The sequence below is a fragment of the Trachypithecus francoisi genome, unplaced genomic scaffold, assembly GCF_009764315.1.
Source record: "Trachypithecus francoisi isolate TF-2019V2 unplaced genomic scaffold, Tfra_2.0 Lachesis_group2, whole genome shotgun sequence".
Classification (NCBI taxonomy): Eukaryota; Metazoa; Chordata; class Mammalia; order Primates; family Cercopithecidae; genus Trachypithecus; species Trachypithecus francoisi.
The window spans coordinates 748464-758141 of record NW_022681465.1 but is presented as its reverse complement, the minus strand read 5'-3'; positions in this window follow the sequence as shown (position 1 = coordinate 758141).

Below are 9678 nucleotides of genomic sequence, written 5' to 3'. Positions count from 1 at the left end.
TGAGTCTGAGTTTTACATGAGATAGAGAGAGCATGGGACATCACTGCTGTCTCTCTCAGAACAAAAGGACGGCAGTTTCCATGAGAATGCACTCCAAAGCTTTACTTTCCCTTGAGCACTGTAAGTTTGGGGTCCTGAGATTCTATTTCCCTCTCATGGGTTATTTTAAAAGATGACTGGCATCTCTCTACCAAGATTCTCTGTTCATTCATTGTGACTATATTTTCCTTTAATTCCCTGAACATACTAAAGAGTCTGTCTTCTAATTTTATCATCTTTCATTATCTTGAGGCACATTTCTGTTGACTGCTGTTTCTTTCAGATGTAGGTCACATTTTCCTGTTTCTTTTCACGTCTAGAAGCTTTTTTGTCAGCCACAGTATATGACTGTTGTTGTCAATATGACACAGAGACTCTGGCTTATGTTTCCTGTGCTGAAAGATGTCACTCTCACCCTCACAGGCCATGTGCACATGCACTGTGGCCACGTTCCACCTTCCCTCATGGCAGTAGCTGCTGCCTCTCTGCAGGGACCCTCAGCATCTCACCCAGGGTGCTCAGTCCAGGACAGGATTAAGATGCAATTTACACACAGTGCTGAGGGCCCTGTTGTCTGTGGCTCCCTCCTTATGGGGCTCCACTCTTCCTTCTCTGGCCTCCTGTGTGTCCAGCCAGTGAGACTGCAGTGCTCTGCTGACGCCACCCCAGCTCGGTGACCAGGGTGCGCCATCAGGTGTGAGCTGTACGTGAAGCTCGTCCACTGAAGTTCCTGCTTTCAAGGGCTGCCACACAGAGTCTCTGCCATCTTTGTTTGCTCTCCATTAGCTTCCAATAGTGTTTTATGGTTTTTCCAGAGCTTATAATTACTGTTCACAGAAAGGTTGTTCTGATACGAGCCATCCTGCCATTTCAAGAGGAAAACTCCCCATGCTGTTTTCCTGTGCCCAAGTTTTCTTCCTAAAATAACCAATGGCTGTTTATGTTTGCTGATCAGCTTGCTGGGTTTTCTCTGCATGTCTTTGCTTCTTTTGTTCCATGCCTTCCTCCTGGGGTGTCTTTCCTTGGTGAAGGGCACGTCTCGTACTTATTTCAGGGATGGTCTGTGAGTTTTGTGTCTCCTTTTTGGTCTTTATGTGTCCCAAGTGCCTTTATTTTACTGCACCCTGGAATGACGCTTTCACTGACAGTCCGGTGTTGCTGTCACCTGCCCTTCGCACTGACAGTCCGATGTTGATGTCACCTGCCCTGCACACTGACAGTCCGGTATTGCTGTCACCTGCCCTGCGCACTGACAGTCCGGTGTTGCTGTCACCTGCCCTGCGCACTGACAGTCCGGTGTTGCTGTCACCTGCCCTTTGCACGTGGAGACTGCTATTGCATTGCTTCCTGACCTCTGTTGTTGTGGGTGAGAAGTTGGCTGTCAGTCTGATCACCATGCAGACCACAGGGTCTCCTTTTTTCAGTGTTATTAGGCAAAACCCAGGCCTCTTAAGGGGATACCCTATCTGTTCCTAAGACCAAAAATACACTACTTAGAATGCAGTTGGCCTAACATTTCTGGTCACTATTTTCCAGCCTAATCGGAATAACTGCTCATCTTGAAGGGATAAATAAAGACCACTTAAGGGCAAATTAGTATCTCATTCCTTTTAGGTGAAACAACGTTATGGGAAGGGGAAGTTTCTGTTAAGTGGTTGAGGAGAATAAATGTGTTGTGGAGGACTGGAAGTCATCAATAGATTGTACAAAATCTACTCCTAAGTACACACCTATCAGCAATGAGTTCACATTCAGGCATCAGCCTGTATAAGAATGTTCATAGCAGCATCATTCATAACAGTCAAGAAGCAGAAATAGCCCAAATGCCTAGAGAGTGATACACAGATGCGTGAAAACGTGAACACCCACACAATGCAATGCAGCGCTGGTACACGACACGAGGTGGTGAATCTTGGAAATGTCGTCTGAGTGAAGAGCCAGGTACGAAGGCCACACACCTACGGTGTTGCCACAGAAATGCCCAGGACAGGTTAATCCATGGAGGCAAATCGGCCAGGGACCGGGGAGGTGGGAGGAGGTGAACGCTGAGGCGGCAGGTAGGGGGCATGAAATGTTCCAGAATGCATTGTGGTGACAGATGCACACACCCAGGAATATACTAGGAGCCAAACAAAAAGAAAAAGAAGCTCATGATGAGCAACAGGGGTCACCTTTGTGGACCCTCCATAACACCTCTTGTCGGGGAGCTCCCTTGGAGGACGGTGCCCTTTGATGAAAGCGGAGTCCGGATTCGTGAAGGATCTCGGCACTCAGGGTCAAACCCCGCCGGGCGGCACGTGGCTCCACGCCAGCCCCTCTGCTCCCTTCCCACCTGGGGAGACCCCGGGAAGTGGGGAGGGGCCTCTGGCCTCTCGGATCCTGGCCAGGATCTGGGCCTTCCAACAGCGCTGTAAACACAGTCTCACCAGTAGCAGCAGGGGCCCCTCCTGTCGCTGGACGATTTCCATGCCAGGCGCCAGGATTAGAAGCTGCAGGAGAACCTGGGGAGGCTTCTGCTCTGGAGGAGGCACAGGGCCCAGGAGGGAGAATGGTCCCCCCAGCCAGCAACCTTGGCTCTGCAGCTCAGCGTCCCACCGGGAACCTGGGCCCGGCTCTCCCTGGGACTCTCAGGCCCAGCTTTAAAAAGTCATGTTGCACCTGTTTTGTCGTTTGTTTGTTTGTTGTTTTTTGGGGGGTTTGTTTTTTAACGTGTAACAACAACACACGCGTTTGATAGAAAACAGACATGAATGGGTCTCCTGGCCACATAGCTCCCTCCCAGAACAGTCGACCGTGGGGTCTCCACGGGTCCTTCCAGAGCTGTCAGCGGTGCACACGCTCCTTCCAGAGCTGTCAGGGGTACACATGCTTTCTCTTTGTTTTATACGAACAGAACGAACCCTGTCTCCCACCGTGTCTTCTCAACTAACTTGAAGTCTTGGTGTTTTGGGGTCTTTTTCTAGACGTTCATTCCCCTCTGCAGCCTGAGCCACCCGAGGCATAACCCTTGTTTCCATAACAGGCCTGAGTGTGACAAGGCAGACCCCCAATGGCTGCTTCTCTTCCAGAGGCGCCCTGCCACTGATCTGTTTAGCCAGAAACTCCTTTGTCTGGCCTATTTAAACTTCAAAAAGAGTTGATGTAGTTTAAAAATACTCTTTTGGACCATTTGTTGGGAACTTAAACCTATAGAATGAGTCAGCTGTAACTTGATCTTTCTGAAGAAAGTCTTTCTGTCCAGGTATTCTATGCCCTTAGATTTGGTCACATGTTTCTGGCCCTCTCAGCCGCATTTTAAAGTTTCCTTCATGTAGATTTGAAGTCTTCGGTTATCCTAGCGATTTCTCACCAGCGTTACAGTGTCAGGGAAGACTGGCTGTGCCGGAGAGGATGGCTCATGCCCGTTCACCCTTCTACCACTTTTGCTGTTGGCATCGTACAAACGTCACGTGACAACCCAGCACTGTCACTGACGTTCCTTTAGCCCAGGGGTGCCCAATCTCCTGGCTTCCCTTGGACATGTTGGAGGAAGAACTGTCTTGGACCACACAAGAAACACACTAACACAAGCGCTGAGGAGCTAAAAGAAAAAAATCACCAAAGAATCTCATAACGTTTTAAGGAAAGTTTACCAAACGTGTCTCAGGCCACATTCAAAGCCGTCCTGGGCCACATGCGGCCCACGGGCCAGGAGGAGGACACGCTTGCTTCAGCCGGTCAGTAATCGCTGGCGCTGAGTCTGCCGCAGAGGGACCCGGCCCTTCTCTGTTCCCAGCCGAAGGCTGTTCTCCTTTAGCTGAACATTTTCCTTTATGATTTCCACACTTGAATTCTGCTGGCAACAAATGCTTTTTATCGTCTGACAATATCTGTATTTACCCTTCATGTTTGAAGGACATTTTAGTTCTGCATAAAACTCTGGGTTTGTGGATTTGGGCTTTGTTTATTGGTGGTGTCTGGTTTCATCAGCTCGCAGAAGCCACGTTTTCGTTTTCAGACCCCGTTGTCTCCGCGCCACGTCCTCCAACATTGTTGGTGACCCTGTGTCTTTTTTCTTTGGTTGCCTTTAGGATCTTCTCTTGACATCAGTTGGCAGGGTGGTGATCAGGCACGCCCTTCCCCTGGGGGCTCCTCACTGCTGGTGGCTTAATTCACTCGGGTGTCTGTGTATCCTCAGCTTTCCGGCGGGTTTTTTTTTTTAATTGTGAATTTATAGCTTATGTGGCTTGTTTAGGTTATTTGGTGAAAATAATCTCTTGAGACTTTCTGCATTGTAGCTGGAAGCAGAAGTTGTGTGTATTTTTTAAATATAAACTTCTAATTTATTTAAGTAATGTATTATTTAAACTTTTTCTTTTATAGAAAGGTGTCAAGAGTAGCACAGCAATATCTCTCCGACCATCTGGGGGTAGGCTGCTGCTTGGTGCCTCCTTGTCCTGCGTACTCCCAGGTCAGGACATCGGTGTGACTGGCAGCCGCCTGCTGACCTCAGAGCCCTCGGAGCAAATCCAGTTGTCCCATCGAAACCAAGCATGGTCTTCTGCGGCCTGGCCTCTTCGTCTCCCGAGATGGTTGCAGGGCACTTATTGGGTGAAGACCCTCATTCTGGGTGTGTCAGGCATTTCCTCGAGTCGGGATCAGGCTATGAGCCTGTGGCAGGTGCACCCGAGGCACAGCCGAGCCTCTCCCACGCTGCACACCCCTGTGCACAGGTGCCCTTGCCCGCAGCTGCAGCTCCAGGTCCGCGTGGAGTCAGCTGCTGCTGTCAAGCATTTTCACAGAACAGTTACTGGTCTACTCCGGCACAGTCACGAGGCACCCTGAGATGCTGCAAAGGACCCCTAAAGTCTTCCACATCTTTATCATGTAAGGATGGGCATGTGGGTTCCAGCTTTATTGCAGAGGCCATGATTTGGGACTGTCATTGACACCTATATGCTTATCTTTTGCAGTCCTCAAGGGATGGGTTCCAGGACCCCAGAGGTTAACCCACCTGCAGAAGCTCCAGTTCCTGATGTAAAATGGTGTCGGATTTGCAAGTAACCTGCCTACATCCTCCCAGTACTTGAAATCGTCCCTGGATTATTCATTGTACCAAATACAATGGAAATGCTATGTAATAGTTGTTACACTGTGTTGTTATTTTTATTTGTATATTTTTCCTGTATTGTTATTTTTTATTCTTTTCCAAGTATCTTTGATCCTTGGTTGAATCTGCGATGTGGAACCTGGGGACGTGGAGCAGGCTGTATTTATTTCTATACACACCTACTCATTTTGCAAATCCTAAATTCACACAGATGCCTCCAAACCAAATTCAAGTCAGAGTCTGTGACAGTTTTCTCTTTTCAAACTCTGAAACTCTGACAATGAAACCAGCTCCCAAGGCCTCTGCCACATCTTGGATCAGCCCCCTTAGGTGGCCATCCCCGGCTGGAGACGCCCTTCTCATCTGGCCTGGGCTCAGCTCCCTTGCTGTGTAGACAGCCCTTGCCGACAAGGGCTCTGATTCCCCACAAGGCCACACCAGGCCCTGACCTCCCGCCTCAGGCTTGGGCTGACTCTGCAGGACACCCCACCCCCACCAGCCTTGGGGTCTCTGATGCTAAGGTAGGGGCTCTGCACCTGCAGTGGGCAAGGCCACCTGAGCACAGGTGCGCGGGAGGAGGAACCTCTCAGGAGTCAGCAGAGGTGAGGCCCAGGAGCCAGAGGATACGTGGGGACAGCAGGAGGGCCTGGGGCAAAGGCCACACTGCTGCCTTGAAGCCAGAGGGGGCTTTGCGGAGCGCACACCTGGGAGTCCTGGGAGACCCCATGGAGGCTGCACTGCTGATTTGCAGGTGACCTTATTGGGTGTAATCCCATGGCTCCCCCATCCATGCAGAATTCCAAACAAGGACGAAACACCTGATAAGAAACCAATTAAACCCTGTTTCTTCATCAGCTTTTATTTTACATGACAGGCAGAACCTAATCTCATAGCGGGGATGGGCGGGCCGCTTCTGTTCCCAGCACAGGAAAACGGGCAAGGGCTTTGAACTCCGCTGGGGAGGTCCAGCTCCCAGGAAGGCCCTCTGGCCACACAGAGCGCTTATCTGCTGACAGCCTGGGGGCCATAGGCTGCCCAGGACAAGGCTGGGTAGCAGAGGGAAGGCGCTGGGGTGAGGCAGGAAGAGCTGGCACAGCTCTAGGGGTCACCAGGGACCAACGAGGTGGCTCCCTGCAGAGACCAGGTCCCCAAAAGTCGAGAACAGCCAGGCGGATACGTGGTGCCTTGTCGGTGCCACGCACCCCCAGCATGCGGCCCGGGGGATCTGGACTCTGTGCCTTCACACTGCTGGCCTTGCTGGTGGGCACAGCCCATCCCTGTGCACTCGTCGGCCGGGGCCCGGGGCCAGAGCCCCGCGTTGCCCGGAACAGCAGCGGGATCCCGGTGGTCAGCCTGCAGTGGCTCTCTGTGCGGACCCCCTTCTTTGTGGCTGTGTGGACCCTGGTGGCCCTCTTCTCTCTGCTGGGTAAGTACCTGTGCCGGCTCGGGGCTTCCATGCCTGTTTGGCCTCCGGAAGGGGCGGCTCGGTCAGCAGGAGTTTTCTGGTTTGGTTTCCCGGTTCCTTGTGTTTTCAATCTTCTTCGAGTAAGCGCTGGTCCTCTTGTGGCAAGTGAGCCACCAAGGCCACCGCTGGGCCTCCGTCCCTGATGCCCCTCAGAGACCCAGACGCCCTCAGCTCTCAGTCCACACGGCCACCCCGCAGAGACCCAGACGCCCTCAGCTCTCAGTCCATACAGCCGGCCAGCAGGGTCTGGAGGAGGGAGGCTGTGCCTCAAAACCTGTTGAGCCTCTGAAGGGACTTGGTGGTGAAACGGCCACCCAAGCCCATGCCGTCCAGGCTGCACTGCGCAGGCCCGAGGGAGCCCGTCGGCTGCCGTCAGAGAGGGACCCTGGGGCCCGGCCCCCCCGGGCTGTGCGCAGATGGCCACCAGAGGTTGCGATCCCGTGTGGGGGGAGGGCCAGCCACTGCCTTGCAGCTCGTGGTACATTTATTTCCATTTTTATTTTGAGTTTGCGGAGATTAATGTCAACCACTCACCATTCTCTAGTCCTAAGAAAGCCGCCCAGTAACTGCAGAGAAAATCATTCATCTCTCGGGGCAAATCAGATTTGGGGCTCGGTATCAACCTTAACAAAGAACTGATCACCCAGCAAGGACTCTGACTAAGGTGAGGATAAACAAAGAGAGGGCATGGCAGTTAGAGCTGATGCTGAGGACGTCTTCTTTACACAAAGAATTCACCCAGCTGGGATGACCCTGTGGCACCAGCGTCTGCACTCAGGACTGCTCAGCCCGGGACAGGGTGGGAGGAGGAAGGGGTTTGGGGGCTGAGGACCTGGCTCCAGCCCCACCCGGACACCGGGCGCCATGTGGCCTTTCTAAATGTTAGGACCGCTGACCCTCAGGCAACCGTGGGTCCACCGGCAACGCGGGGCAGTAGGAGGGGCAGGTGTGGAAATGGAGGTGAGCGCTTTGCCATTGCAGCGACACCCACAGGTGAGCCTGTGCCATGCCTGAGGGGCCCCAACAGACCAAGGGTCTATTTGCCAAAGGGCTGCTGAGATGATGGAGAGGAGAAATGGGAGAGCCGCAGGGGCAGGAGGCACCAGGAGGGCCAGGGGCCAGCAGCGGCAGGGCCGGCTCACGGCACTCAGGGAGCAGAAGGCCCCCCAAGGTGAGGCGGGTACAGGAGCTGCTGTGATGTGTCTGGGGTGTGAATACGGGGCCAGGGGCCAGCCAGGTGGAGGACAGGACCCCTGGAGGGGCTCGGGGACCTGAGAAGCCAAGTTGGAGGGGGGCTCTGTGCACATTTTGAAATTGCCAGTAACTGCGGTGCGGGTCGACGTGGAGAGCTGCTTTCAGGCAGGAGCCGAAACCCTAGAGTGAGGAGGCGATGCCCTGTCACAGGGGTGCGGGGGCGGCTTGACGATGACCTAGGGTTTAGGGAAGAGGAAGGGAGGGTGGCCTGGAAGTGGTGAACAGCTTCGGGAGAGGGAAGTGGGGAAAGGCTGTGGCTTCCAGGAGGGCTGCAGCCAGAGACGACGGCTTCAGGGCTGGGTGCAGTTAGGAGGCCTCGGGACTCCACTGTGAGTGGAGGATGGTGGGGCACACCCATGCTCAAGGACAGCCCTCTCCTTAACCCCGTAAGACGGGTGGAAGACCCGGGGGGAAAAGGCCCCAGGAATCCCTGAACCATGGCTACGGGTGCGGCTGTTCAGACAACAGCCACCGCGGGAGGGGAGCACGAGGCTCCACCTGCAGCCATGCTGCCTCTGGGACGGACTCTCCGGGGGTCCAGCAGGGCTGCAGAGGCCTCCTGGCTGCTGGCAGAAGGTAGCTGCAGCAACCTCACTCCCAGGCCCCTCGGGAAGGCAGCCCCTCAGCCACAGGCAAGCGTTGCTGGGGTGCAGGCCTGCAGGGGCGGTGGCTGGAGGGCAGGTGGGCCAGGCGGGCACCGGTGCTGTCTCCTGGTTTCCCTGAGCCGTGGAGCCATGTCCTGCCTCCTGCCAGCGGCTGTGGGTTCCTGTTTATGGCCTGTGGTGTGTGCGAGGGTCACTAGCAGCTGGGGTCGCTGGACGATGGGCGTGTGAGCCTCGGACCTGAGTAGATCCTGCCCAGCTCGAGGGGTGTCACCGATTCCCATCCTCGGTGTGGGAGCCTCCACGCCATGATGCACGCTGCTCTTGGTGCCAGCAGGTCTGAATTGTGGGCATTCTACGGTGTCTCGTGGGTTTTAGGTTTTAGTTTCCGTCTTCCCATCACTAATGAACCCGTTCTTGTCTTTGCGGACGTTCCTGTGACTTGCCCGCTTCAGTCTTGCACGTCTCTCTCTCTCTTGTTCTGGGCATTCTCTGGGTGGCCTGGGCGCTCACTGCCCTCCGGTGCCGTGGCCATCATGTGCCTTCCCTGACTCTCGCTCAACTTTCACTCCCATAAAATCATGTCTTTTGATTAAACAGGGTTTCTTACTTTTAACGAAATCAAATTCATCAACCTTTTCCTTTGTGGTTAATGTAATTTATGTCCTATTTGAGAAATCTTCCTACCTGGGCGCATGACCCTTTTTCCTGTGTGGACACTCAGTGGTGCCAGCACCCTCAGTTTGAAAAGACGGCCCTTCCCAGGACCCTTTGTCAAGAGTCTTTGTTACAAATCCTGTGTCCACCTGCCCGTGGGCCTCCTGGAGGGTTCTCTGTTCTCTTCAGTTCTCAACTCATCTAACTTCATGCCAGCGTGGGACAGTCTCCACACCGTGGTTTTACAAGGTGCAGTGCCAGGCAGGCCACACTCCCCTGCCTCCCTGTCTACAAGGATGTTCGGGGCATTCAGGGACTTTGATCTGTCTCCATCAGGTCTGGGAGGAGTTTGCAAAAAATTGGTTGGGATTGCACGGAATCAATAGCAGAACATATTTTTACAGTGTTGAGTCTTCCAACCCAGGAACGTGCCGTCTGAACTCATTTTGAGGGCAAAGCACAGCCCTTGCCATAAGGGGAAGTTTCGCTGGCTGATCAGCCGGCATCAGGCACCTCCCATTCCTCACAGGCGTTAGGACGCTTCACCTTCGGAGGCTAGGGTTAGGCCTCTG